The sequence below is a fragment of the Chelonia mydas genome, chromosome 16, assembly GCF_015237465.2.
Source record: "Chelonia mydas isolate rCheMyd1 chromosome 16, rCheMyd1.pri.v2, whole genome shotgun sequence".
Lineage (NCBI taxonomy): Eukaryota > Metazoa > Chordata > Testudines > Cheloniidae > Chelonia > Chelonia mydas.
In genome coordinates, this window is record NC_057857.1 from 20,793,273 (window position 1) to 20,805,866 (window position 12,594).

Sequence of the window (12,594 nt, forward strand, 5' to 3'; positions counted from 1 at the left end):
GCTGCTGACACGGAGCCAGGGCCCTACCAAAGAGTACGGCTCGGAAAGACTGCGCCCCTTGACCGTGAGGCTGCAGCTTAGGAACTACGGGGTTGTGTGCTGGGGGGTATTAAAGACGCTGTAAAGAATCAGTGGAGCATTAGCAAGAACCTTCTCTGAAGCTGCTCGAAAGCCCCTTGCATGTCCGTCTGACCATTCTCTCATTATACATGAGCACCACACAATCATGCTCATAGCATTTTCACTTGGATACAGTCTTCATCACCTCTGCACTTGCCGTGGGATCGGCAGTGCCTCTCCTGAGTGCTTGGGACAGGCCAGGACTGTGGGGTTTTCTCCATTGCAAAATGGTAACATGTTTTGAGCTTGACTGTAAACTATCAAGTTAGAGGACACCGTGTCAGTCGCAACTTAGCAGTCAGGGTGGAACAGGGCTGATCAAGTTTTTGTACAACTTTGTTTTCAGAGGGTTGAAATCAACTTGGCTGCCATTCGTCAGAGTGTTTTTTAGGATTTCCCTGGCAATATTGCAACTCTGTATTTTAAAATCCATTTTAACTTTGTAGGTGCTGTGAAATAAGTTGTCCAGCCATTCCTGGTTGGTGCAGGGTCAGGAATTCTGCAGGAAACACTGGGCACATTGCTTTGAGTTTTGGGGCAAAAGTCTGAGGATCTTCTTGGCTTTATCTGAATCTGTTTGTCCATTCTTAGTTACAATAGCCAGGTTAATGTGTGGTCCCTGTAAGGGAACCAGCCAAAGAGGGACCCAGGCAGAAGTGGCTGCAGGTTTGAATTTCAGGTTTAACTATCCTTCACTACCCCATAATTGCAAAAATCTTCATCAGTTAAGTAGAGTTTTCAAAGGGTCCTTTTCTGTGGCTACCAGGCTGCTCTTTGAAGTGTAGATGCTTTGCCTGAAGTTGTCCTGCTGCTCTGGAGTGCTTAGCAATGTGGATTTTGTGTCACAGGCAGTCACTTGGGCTGGCCAGACAAATTTGGACCCGGGGGTTGGGGTGGGCTTAGGTGAGTAGCCTGAGCCGCTGCCAGTGTTGCAGAGTTCACACCACTCGTTTTAGTGCACTAGCTTGAGTGGAACTAGTGTGAGTCTGTCTAGCTGAGCTCAGAGGCATACTCTCACATGGGTATGTGCCACAAAGCTTGGGACACCTGTTCCCATACAGATCCTTCCTTTGCAGGATGGCAGCTCAACACCATTTACGTAACAGCTGTCAATGGCAGAGTAATGGGATGAAAGAAAAATTTCCTTGGATTTTCATTCTTTTTTCCCGGGGTGGGGCAGAGCCCCAGTTTCCTCAGAGGTAGCTTCCCTGGATGCACATTTGTCCTTGCATTGCCTACCATTTTATCTTCTTTGTTGTTGGCATCCTTTCGTCTGCCAGAGACTGTGGGAATTGCAGCCTCTCATGTAGATGGTTTGCAATGTCTCATGTGACTGAATAGTCCAGTACTGACGACGAAATCCTTCAGACTCCTCAACTTCTGCAGGCAACAGGTCCACATCCACTGGAGAACAACAAATGCAGGGAATCAGTTGAGCAGCACCAAGAAGGGGTAAGTAACCCAAGCTGCAGCTGGAGGAGAGCGCTTTGGCCTCTTAGAGCCTCTTTCATCCAAAGAGCTCGCAGCGCTTTCAGTGTTAGCTGAGGCTGCAGAATGCCCATGGGGCAGGGTAAGTATTCTGTCCACTTACCCTTGGACAAACTGAGATTACAGAGCATTTAAGTGACTTGCCCGAAGTCAAACGGCAAACCAGCGGCAGACAGGATTCGAACCCAGGTAACTCTCATCCCTTAATCTAACTAGCAGACCATGCGCCCTCCTTGTAATGTCCTCTCCTACTGTCTAAAGTTAGTGAGAGGCTCCTTCATGGGAGTTGGGGAAACAGAAGCACTTAGAGCTGTTCCCTTTGCCTGGTGTATTGGAATGTCTGGACTCCATTGCAGTGAGCAACCTGTTCTTTCAGATTTATCCATGTTGGCCAGACTGTCTCCTCCTTTAAACTGAGCTGCTATGCCGTCTGAACTCCGGCTGGGGAAGAGCTGTACCTCTGACCCTCCAAAGTTCTGTTTGGAGAAAAAGGTCCTTCGTACAAATAGCTGAACGGGAACTTCTTCTTGAGGTGAATGGGGCTTGGAGGGGCTGGTGGTTGTTGCATTTAGCTTGGCACGATAAGCATGGTTTCTGCTCTGTGTGGGGCTGTCTGGAGAAGGAGGAAGATTTGCTGATTATTAACACTCCTTGATCAGCTGCAAAAGATGAATGCGGTCTGTCTGGTCCTCTCCTCTATGGGATACTAGGAGTGTGGCCTCCCTCGTGCTCCCTACCTCTGCTGGACACACCAGCGAGAGCTCCCTGTACTAGTGAGCCTGCATGCTCACTAGCTTCCCATGGTGTAAACCACACTAGCACCAGCTAAGGCACTGGGCTTGCCAGATCAATTTGTTCTAGTGATCTGCACCACCCGAGCCCTATGTGCAGTCTGAGTATAAATGGTTCCTGCGGCTTTCCAAACTGTGAGTTTCAGAAAGCAGGAGGAGTATTTTTCAGCTTGCATTTTGCACTAGATGCTCAGACTTCAACCTCTTAATCCTAGGGTCTCCCTCAGTCTCCTACATTGTCGGGGAGTTGGAACTGAAAATTTCTGAATGGCAAACGTGGTCTTGTCAGGTACTTCCTTAAACCCCTAACCCCATCATCTGGATGAGCATTACTCTGAGCACTGCTCCAGCTCAGCAGCCACGCTTGTTTAACAGTCTCTGAACAATCCAATAGCTCCAGGCAAAGGTCAACGTATAAATACTCTCTCGCCCCATCCTCCCCGCAAACTGCTCCTGGAAAGGACCTGAGACTACACTGGGGATTCTTTGACCTTGTGTGGTCTTAAGTACAGGTTTTATCCTCTACTGGTTATGCGGAGGCCTGTGCACAACAGTTTAGTCAGTCTCTGTCCACTTTCCCGCGAGCAGATGCACACATCACAAAAGTCACCACCAAGAGTAGCACTGTGGCCTTTTCTGCTGTCTACCTCTGGGCACCAGGTAGTGAAACTGGTTCTGAAAGTGGGCTGTGAATAGAAGATCTAGCTGCCCCATTCATTTTGGAAGGTTTGGCCAGTCTGGCTACTTTTATCGTCTTGTATTGAGGCTTCCTGCATGTCCTTCCTCATTTCAGAGCAGCTGGTTAGGTCCAGTCTCCAGGCTGTGTTTCTGCACAGCCCCCCCACCAGGGAGAGTTTCAGGGGTTAGCTCAGAGCTACATGGCAGAGCATGACTCTGACATTCTACTCCCTGGATACCCATGCAACTCCTGTGGGAGAAATAAAGTTGAAATGACCAGTGCTTTTGCAGGGCAAGCTTGCCTGCCTCAGTATTCTCCCTGCATATTCTGTTCCCTCTCTCTTGTGCATGTTCTCCCTTCCATGCTGCTCATGCTTCCTGCATCAACCCCCTTCTTCCCACCATTGGGTGAGGAGACTTGTTGGAGTTGAGTAGCATCAGGCATCTCAGAAACAGTTTTACCCTCCTTGTCCTTAGGCCAACAAAATAGGAAGGAAAAGGCTCTGTTTTCTGTGCAGTCTCCTCTTGGCCTGGCATACCGTTCACTTCAATAATAAAGTGTTTCCTTTCATTCTCAAACAGTCAGGCCCTTGCCAGAGCCATAATTGTTCACAGATGACTCATTTTGGCTGCAGGATCAAAACTAGGGAAAAGTGCTGTTTGCACAGTCTTTGAAATGTACGAGATGGGAAGAGATGTTCACGCTTCATATTCGTACCATATGTTGTTTCCACATTTCAGTAGAGCCTTTGCATTTCAAAAGAAATGCCAGTCCTGTCCTGGGGATGATTTAGTAGGAAAGAAATGGCCAGAGCTGTGAGCAAGCCTGCTAAGCAGAGACCAAAATTGCATATGTGCTCTCTACTATGTGGAACGCTCCAGCATTGGCTGGCTGGGAAGCTGGACTGTAGTGGAGATGATCTAATACAGTAGAACCTCAGCGCTATGAACACCTTGGGAATGTAGGTGGTTCATAACTGTGAACAACGCATTATGGTGGTTCTTTCAGAAGTTTATAACTGAACATTGACTTAGTACAGCTTTGAAATATTACTATGCAGAAGAAAAATGCTGCTTTTAGCCATCTTAATTTACATGAAACAAGCACAGAAACCCCTTTTCCTTACCTTGTCAAATTTTTTTTTAAACTTACCCTTTATTTTTTTAGTAGTTGGCATTTAATACGGTACAGTACTGTATTTGCTTGTGTGTCTGCTGCTGCCTGATTGTGTACTTCCAATTCCAAATGAGGTGTGTGGTTGACCAGCCAGTTTGTAACTCTGTTTATAACTCTGAGGTTCTACTGTAGATTTTTTTTTCTCTCCCTCTCCTTCCCTCTGACGTGAGAGTCGGTCTCTTCCACTGTCTGAAATGTTGCAGGCCCCCAGCTGTGATTTTAATCAAAGCCAAGTTAAACTTTTCTGTATATTTGTAGAAGCTGTTTTGAAATCTTGAGTCGTAGCAAGTGTTTGCACTTTCTTTTCTGTCATGGAAATAAAATGAACATGTGTAGAACCCTCATTGTGCAGCAGGCACTGGCCAAAAGTGGTTACTAGCTGGCAACTGTTTGGTCCAGGTTAGTGAGTTTCAGCCTCGTTCTTAGTGGACAGGTGCTCGTCTCACACAAATCTATTGGTGCAGTCTGAGTGGAGAGGCCGTGGAGATGGAGTTCTGCTTTCACTCTTGGAAATGGTCACTTAAGTTGAGGTGATGGCATGATGCCCGCACTGTTGCCTGTTGCACATCTGTTCTGTAGACAGGGTGATGGGTTGTATGAAGTTGACAGCTGTCCACATGGCAGTGTCCCCAGGCCATCAAACAGACATCAGACCACTGACCCCAGCTACTTACAGCTTGGTGTCAGGGAGAAGCCAGTTATCCCATAACTGTCCTCCTAGGGGCTGTGTGGCTCTTTGTGGGTAGCATCCTCTCTTGGAGACAGGATCTTGACATAGATCATTGGTCTGATCCAGTAGGGATCCAGTAGACCCTATGTTCTATAGTACAGACCTGGCTTGGTAGAATTAGTGACCTGGCAGCGGGAGGCTTTATATCTCTCTGCCCGTCCCCTGAGACATCTGCTTTCCACAAGCAAAAAGATGGTTGGATCCTCACTAGCGTCACCCAGCCAATCTTGTGACCTGGTCGATGCTACTTGCCTATTTCCTGTTTGTTGTTCCTTCCCCTCAGCTCTAATGCTTCCCTCTGCGTGCTCCACTCCCTGTTCAAATTGCACTTGGCCATAAGCAGTGCATCAAGGTCAGGCAGTGACCCTTTGGAGCCAGCTTGTAATCATTAGAGTCTAAAGGCTTGTGAGCCTTGCTGAGTCTGCCTATCGCACTGTTTTTAGTTCATCAAGAATAATTGCAAAAGCTCCCATTTTAAATCATTTTGAAAGGACAGCACTTTGCTGAAGGAGTGACTGTACTGGCCTTATAATAGACCAAAATATTCACCAACATTAAATCCCAGCCCTTTCAGATTAGTGTATCATTTCAACTAATGAATGGTACAAACCATGCAAGGCAGATCACCAATGAGAGCGGTCACACTCGGGCACTAGGAAAAGCGAGACTAGTTTGTCAAGCTGTCATCAGGTGGCTGTTGGCAGGCGGTTGAAGGAAGGAGGTGGCCAGAGGGAGAAATAATGGGACACTACTGAGCAAAGGAAACTGCTGAATACTAGGAACCAGTGAGGCCTGCTGCACTAGGGAGTAGTCATCCCAAGGGAAGGTGTGTGGGGGAAATTGCTTTGGGTGGATGAAAATGGGACTGGATGTAGCACTACAGAACACAGTGGAAGAGTTGGTGGGGTAGCTCTTCTCCATCTCTAACTTTTAAGGAGCTATTGAGAAAATCAGTGCAGTGGACATGTGATAGGTGTTCCCTTGCTGCTGTAGGGGGAGGCTTGTATAGGCACCTAGATTTAAAAAAAAAAAAAAAAAGAAAAAAAGCGCTGTCTGGATTTCAGCTGATAGTCTGCTACCAGCTGGGCAAAGCACTGCACTGACACCTGGCAAGAGCAACTTGATGACCTGCTAGGTTTTTTCTATTAATGACTTTTATGACTATATTGGGGGAACTGAATTCGCTCTGTCCAAGTCTCCTCAGTGGCGCCCCAGTCTGTGAGAGTTTGTTCTGGTAGCCCTAGTGTTGCGATCATGTGCTGGACCAGAAGAACCCTTAGTCTGGGGGAGGTGAGATGTAAATTGTTGCTGTTAAATTAAAATTAATATACATTATAATTTCACCTCTGTGTTACTGATTAACAGTTCGTTATTCTCTACAGATTGAGGCTAGCTGTTCAATTTTTGCATTTCACTGCACTAGGACGGTGAAACAAGATTGATTGCTTTCCCTTTCCACTTCCGCACTAGCACTGCGCTGTTGTGTTTCCATCGTCCACACTATCTGGGAAGGCTTAAATCAAAACAAACAAAACAAGTTTCATTGAAATTTAAAAACTGATGAAAATGTTTCCATTTGGTTTCATAAAACTTTTTAAAATCATGCCTACATTTCAGGTCTAATCTTATTAATGGGGTGCCCCTTTACAAATGTCTGTTTTCCAAGAGACATGGTCTCATCAGACTGCCAGAGTGTTGGTAGGGTTAAAAGATTTAAGAGTTTGTTTGCAAAAAAGATTCCCAGAAGTGTAATGTGATGCCTAGAAGCAAATAAAACCTGGCCCTGAATACAACCGACTCTGTCTGCAGGGTAGCTTGTAAATTATGTGGCAGGGAAGGGGAAAAAGCCATTTATCACATGAAAAATTAAGTTTGTATTATGTACATAAGCCAATGATTTGTTACATAAATGTGAGATCATTATCAGGCATTTACACATGAATTGGATGTGTCTAATCAATTAATCAGTAAGTAAATTTTACACAGTATATGTAAACAATTTAATCTTTCATTCCACTTTGAAACTGGCATCCATGGTGATGTGTGATGTTAACATGAGATTAAACACGCAGGAGAAGCTGATTCATGTTGCTGTGTGCCCTTTCGCTGTACTTGGGGAAACGTCTACACAATCAGGAGATGGGTGTGAAAGTGGAGACTTGTATTCCAACACCACTAGCTTCCCTGGATTAATAAAGGTTATTTATGCAGGGAGCAAATCCTTAAACTTCCCCAGAACACCTGTGAACTTTTTTTTTTTTTTAAACCCCTAGCATTTAAACAGAGCGGATTTCCAAGCAGACAAGGATAGCAGTGCCCTGCAGCAACTTGCAGAAAGGTTGATCGTTTTTCCTGATCTTTCATCACACCGCGTGGGGAAACCACTATGGGAGCACTCAGAACTAGCTGAGAGTTTTCTGCTAATAACATTGAATACATTTGTCATCTGGTGTCTGTAATGCTGAATTTTAACAAATTGCTCATTCCCTGCAGCAACCTGATAGCAAGGTTAGCACTGAGATACAAAGTAAAAAGACTATTTTTAAGGGACTGTTTTTCATTATTATTTATTACATGATTTTCCACATCAAGGTTAGTGCGGAGAAAACAGTTCTGATAATTAGATTCCTCACCTGGACGGGGCGTGACTGTTGTACTAGGAGTTTGCAGATCACAAAGTTCAGAAGGAAGAGTCGAATTCTTGTCTGAACAGCACTGGCAGGGATTGGCATGTTGATGTGTCACTGGCACTAATGCTAATAACTAGCATTGTTGGCATTTAATAGTAGAAGAGGTTTTTTGTTTTTGTTTTTTTTTGATCTGCCAGAACGGGAGTTCCTCACACATCCTTTCTCTCACTTCTGAATGTTTGTTATTCCTTCGAAAAAAGGGCAGTCCTGCCAGCTCAGTCTCACTGCTGTTTTGGTCTGGTTTGAGCCTAAGCACCCCTGTGCTCAGGAGTCTTGTTCCATTGCTTGTCTTTGGGAGTAGCATGATGAAATAAGTGACGATGCATCATGCAGGCATAAAGGAATCTATTCAGATACAATAGCTGACCCAACCCCGACATGAAATGTACGAACTTTTGTGCTGAACCTTGTTTGATGGTGGGCTTCTAGTGAAATCTGGAACTCAGTGCCTTTCAGCTGCTTCGGAGTTTCATTGTGCATGTTTCACAGCGCTCTGGCTCAGAGGTCTCTGGAGGGAAGCACTGGTGTGTATCCAGCTGACCAAACCTTTTGAGCTTTTTTCCTCTTGTTAACTTCAGGTTTTGTCCTGGCCATTGAGAAACTTTCACTGACTCATTTTTCCACTAGGCCACCCCTCGCGCATACTTATGTTACAGCATCAGATCGTTCCACCTTAGGGCTCACTGGGCGTCTGAGCAGCACAGCAACCGTGTTCCACCTGGATGTCCCCAGAACGCACCCAGGAGGAGGAGACCTGTGAAGTTAGAGGGCCCACTTGCCTGTGCAGAGCCAGGCCTCTGGTGGTGCCTTTGAGAGCTGCTCAGAAAAGAGTGACTATATCTTGTGAAAAATTTCAAATGCAATTATGATTTTTCATTTTGTTTGGCAGTTTCTGAGACATTTTAAAAAAATGTTATAAATGAAAATTTTCAGAATTTTGAGCACTTGTTTTGGTGGGAACAAAACACTTTCTCCCCCGACCGTCCGTTCCCCTTTTCTCCCTCCGTTGAAAAGTGGTGGGTGAGAAAGCAAGAAAGTCTGGCTTATTTGATGGTTTTTTCACTGAAATTAAAACAAAATTTTTAATCGCAAAACAAAAATGTTTGATTAAACCAAAATTGCTTTGGTGAATATTTTTGTTTTGGTTACAAAGGATTTTTCCATCAAAAGAAATTTCGGTGGAAAAATGTTGATCGATTCTAGGCCCCATATGGAGGACATCTGGGTTGATATTCTCAAAAAGGCTGGGAAAGTTTCTTCTTTGTCCTATTTCTTCCCATAGTTCTAAATAACGTATTTCTGAGCAGCACCATTACAAGAATGGGGAAGTAAGTTGTCTCTGAATACCCCTGGCAACTTTCTTCAGTCTCTTGTTCAGAGTCTCTGGAGTATCCGTCTTTTGCATCGGTAGCAAGCAATATATTTGGTGTATATTATAGTTTCTTTTGCGCTGAGTGAAAAGTAGGGTTGGTGTCATGTATTAGAAAGAATTCTTTATGCCTGGATCCTTCTGCTTAGAGACAGTCTGTTTTACTATGTTAGCTAGTCACCCCTGTCAATAGCAATGTTAGCTTAGCTGGGCTGCGGGAATGAGTAAAAGAGTTTCAGTGAATTGAGTGCACTGCAAACCTCTTGGCTCTAATTGCAGAGGTCACAACGGGTTCCTGCTTTAATTTTGTCATGGAGAAGGAAACGGCAGATACCTGGAAGCCCAGAGCTATAGGTTCCCCATTAGCCATCCAAAGGATCATTGTTTTATTTTAGTAATAACTTCTTGGTAGAGAATGATCAGACTTAAATAAAGCCCTAGAGCAGCCACTTGTGGAAACCAAAAGGGCCAGGAAATTGTGCACACAGCAAATCTGCAGACTTTCCACTTTTTGTAATATTGCAAAAAAAATTATTCAATCTGCAATAGGATATTTTCTATGGTAGTTTGCTTCAGACCGGAGGTTTATTGTTCTTTGCTTCTGACAAGAGCTCTATATGAGAAATAAAAACTTCTTGAACGAAGTTCTACAATAAGACATTGCACATGTTTCCAGCTTCATGAAGGTCGATTAGACTCAAACACACAGATCTTTATTCCTGTCAGTAATGATCAGGATACAAACCACGTTATCTGAGTCCAGCTTCACATGGTGTTAGAAATGCATAGTTAAATTACTCTAGATTTCAATTTTATCATTTAATCCACATCTCTTCTGGCTGGAGTCAGAAGTTGAACAAACCTGTTTGGGACTTTAGCTCTATTGTTTTGTTGGGAAATCATCAGGAAATATGTCCCTGTTTTGAGGTCAGCCTCTGTTGCTCTCCAATTCTTTGGCAGGCACAGAGTTTATTAGGTTGCCAAGGAAATATCTCTGGTTGGGTTCTCAGACACGCTGACTCTCCTCAGTGTTACTGTAACCTGTCTGGTTACTGAGTGACACTTCCTCTGTGGATCATTGTGGTGGTGTTTACTATGCAGTGAATAACGTTTGTCAACTCTTCTGTTTACCTGTCGCATCCACTTTAATGGAGCTGGTATGTCACATTGATTGAACTCCTTGCTTAGGAAGGAAGTCTGTGAAATACAGAAACAAAAGGTCGCGTTTACAAAATTAACTTTCTGATGGAGGGGCAAATTGTCAGCTGGTGAGATCAGGCAGCTTGGGTGTCAGGTCTCCTGGGTTCCACCTGCAGTCTTGCCGCTTCCTTTTTTTGTGGAACATTGACAACTCACTTAGCCACGTCTTTCAAATGTTTGGAGTTGGGGGGGGGGGGGGTAGGGGGGTTGTGGGTGATCAACATTTCTGAAAATCAGGCCACTATTACTTAGATGGATGTAGGTGCCTAAATTTAGGCACCTGAGTTTAAAAATATTGGGGTTATAACCTGTCTGGAGAATGGGAAAGATGTTATGAAGCTTAATTCATGTTAAAAAAGCCCTTTGGGGTCGTTGGATGAAAGGCAGTCTGCAAGTGCTTGGCATCATAATGATTTTTTTTCCGTTATGAAAGGATTGTCTGGAGAAGAAGGCTCTAGAATAGGACTCAGAAGATCTGGGATCCTGGTGTGACCTTGGTCAAGTCACTTTGTTCCTGAATATTTCACCTGTAAAATGGGGATGATAATTCCTGACTCCCACCATGGACCTGTCTGGTTTAGATAGATTGTAAGCTCTTCAGGGCAGGGACTGTCTGTCTGCATGTACACAGCATAGCGTGACCTTGATCTTGTTCGGGGCCTTTAGGTGCTACCACGCTAACAATAATAAATAATTAATGATAAAACCCATATAATGAGTGTCAAAGTACAGAACAGCACAACAGGTGCTGTGGTTGAAATCCTGCTAGCAATAGCCCCAGTGATTAAATGGTGAGCAATAAATGCTACGTCTGAATTTCAAGTAAAGGATTCAGGTTTTCATGTCCTTTTCTCAACCCTCGTGCAGTATTGCCATGCAACTGTAGACCGGCTGCCATGTTCCACCCCAGAGGTGACTGCATTTCAGTGGGGTGTGTGTGTGTGTATGTGTGTGGCCTGTAAAGGTTTTATTTATCTATTTTTTTTGGTTCTAGAGCTCATCAGAAAATGGTAATTATTTTCCATAAAACATTTCAAAAGAAACAAAAATGATTTTTTTCCCTTCACGGTTTGTTGTGTGGAAACTTTCCTTTTCAGTTTTTCCAACAATATAAAGTCTGAAAAACTGGATGGGGGGAGGAGGTTGGTTGAACAACAAGAACATTTTGAAAGAAAATACATTCTTTTGCAAAAATGTTTGAGGAACTAGATTGTTTCAGTATCTAATCTGTCGGCTGGAAACTTTCTATCAACTCTATTCAGTCCCCATCCAGGTGAAAGGCCCTACAGTGCTGTAAGTGTAAGTTGCACCTGCTGTTTTATTATATTGATTTGGCATCTGATGGTTCTAGCCCGCCTGCGACATTGGCCACATTTTGTAGAACAGCCCTAATTACTTCCTCAGCATTTGGCTTAACATTCTGATTTAATTAGCGAGTGTGTTCTGAGGTGGGAGAGGGCACAAGAAATTAGTCTGATAAGGCTTTTCTTCTTAGCTTGTTGCATTCCTCTTGAAGCATGGATGTGGATGGGTGAGAGCCCACCATGTAAGCCCAGCAGGCGAACTCTTCACATGGGAACGTCCTTGGGAGATGGGGGCACAGATGCTAAAGTTCAGGGAGTGTATTAGTAAAGGAAACATTGGCAGCGTCTCCCGCCAACATAGCGTGGTGTGGACACTGTGTTAAGTTGATGTAAGTTGCATCTCTCGGAGGGGGTGGGGTTCACACCCCTGAGTGATGTAACTTACATCAACTTAAGAGATAGTGTAGACGAGTCCTAAGGGTGGAACAGAAGCTCATTTTATCGCACTCTATTAAACTGGACAGATATAGTCATGGTACGAAACTACTCATTAAAGCATTACTTTTTAAAAACAGGAGTAAAAAGAATGACTTACAAATCTGAAAAAGTTCCAGCTGATGATCTTTGTCCTGGGTTTCTTGAAATAAATTCTTCTGCAACATCTGTAAGTCATCAGTTTTGTCCAGGGGTACATGTAAAATCATATACCTATTGAGCTGTGATTGTCCACACTGGGGATCAAGGCCATTGCTTAATGTGGTGTAGAGCAGTGGCTCTCACCTTTCCAGACTACTGTACACCTTCCAGGAGTCTGATCTGTCTTGCATACCCCCAAGTTACACCTCACTTAAAAACTACTTGCTTTCAAAATCAGATCTAAAAATACAAAAATGCCACAGCACGCTATTTTGAAAAATTGCGAACTTTCTCATTTTTACTGTATAATTATAAAATCAATTGGAATATAAATATAGTACATACATTTCAATGTACAGTATATAGAACAGGATAAACAAGTCATTGTCTGTATGAAATTTTAGTTTGTAT

At 43.9% G+C, this 12,594-nt stretch overlaps 1 protein-coding gene across 24 annotated transcripts in view; it reads left to right on the forward strand.

Moving 5' to 3' along the window:
* LOC102934027 (DAB2 interacting protein) overlaps positions 1–12,594 on the forward strand; it is a 435,191-nt gene that overhangs the window by 149,547 nt on the left and 273,050 nt on the right. The gene's annotated exons all lie outside the window — the stretch shown is intronic.